The sequence below is a fragment of the Brassica oleracea genome, chromosome C2, assembly GCF_000695525.1.
Source record: "Brassica oleracea var. oleracea cultivar TO1000 chromosome C2, BOL, whole genome shotgun sequence".
NCBI classification, from domain to species: Eukaryota; Viridiplantae; Streptophyta; class Magnoliopsida; order Brassicales; family Brassicaceae; genus Brassica; species Brassica oleracea.
Window position 1 is genome coordinate 23720169 of NC_027749.1, and position 1302 is coordinate 23721470.

The following is a 1302-nucleotide window of genomic DNA, read 5'->3' on the forward strand; positions in this document are numbered from 1 at the left end:
GGAAAGAGAAAGGAGAGGGAGAGAGAGAGAGAGAGAGAGAGAGAGAGAGAGAGAAGTGAGAGAAGAAGAGAGAAAAGGAAAAGAGAAGCTTGACGGCTAGGGTTTCCTAGTCTCTCTAAATCTCTGCAGAGCTTCGCTCCAGTTTCAGAATGAGAGAAAATGAGAGGAGGCAGCTTCATTTATAGAAAAAGGAGGGAACCCTAGGTCATTTACCCTAATGGGCTGCAGTCTCAACGGGCTCTCCTTAAGAAATTTTTGGGCTAGAAACCGGGCCGTTACAATTCTCCCCTGTTAATCGGAATTTGTCCCCGAATTCCAAGGCTCCAGTCTCCCGAACTTAACACCCGATCTCGAAAGGAACTCACACAATCACACATCATACAAGGGAGGCACACAAGGCGAGAACAACTTTCCTCGGGATTTTTTAAAAACCAATAAATGAATTAAGCTCAGAAAGAAATTCTGCAAGTAAAATGGATCTGATCAAAACCTTAATAGACTTATAGATATAATGGGTGGTTTTGAAATCGTTTTCAGAACTTTTAGGAGAATCAAAACTTTCACAAACTCTTTTCTTTTAATGAAAACAAGTTTTTTTTTTTTAAACGTCGGAAATGCTGATCCCTTAGGACAAAAATAAGGGATCTTAACCCGCTCTGATACCAATTGTAACGGCCCGATCCCCCGGCGTCCGACCGGGGTTATCGAAAGGGCGTTATGGACACATGTCTACTCAATTAGACAACCATATGTGTCCCGTTATTGGTCCCAAGAGTCGACGGACGCATAATCTTCTTTGAAATACCGTCACACCCACATCCATATACTTCTACTTACAGTCCTGCGCACAGGGAAATGGAAAGGGAGGGATGAGCAACAAGTTACTCAGTGAAGTGACTCTAGACCTGCCTGCCCGCATGACACTCTATACTACTCTATGCGGGAACTAGGGCTGGCTACCCACTACAATCAGTTTATGCATCTTAACATTTCATATCATCATCATTTATTTCCACACATTCAATTTTATACATTTCTAACAACCTAGCGATCAATCAGTACAATGATCTCACTCATTGTCACACACGTCAAACCATAGACTTAACCGACTCGACATACCAAACCGACTCAATCTTATGACACCTTTAGCACCCAGATACCCGACCATGAACTAAGGACTCTACAATGCACGTTTTTATATCCCGCCTCTCGCGGCTGTCTCATCTTTTCTCTTTTCTCCGAGGGTAGCTCTCGCTAGACTTCTACCCCATATTCTTGTGGATTCCACCACAGCTCCTATGG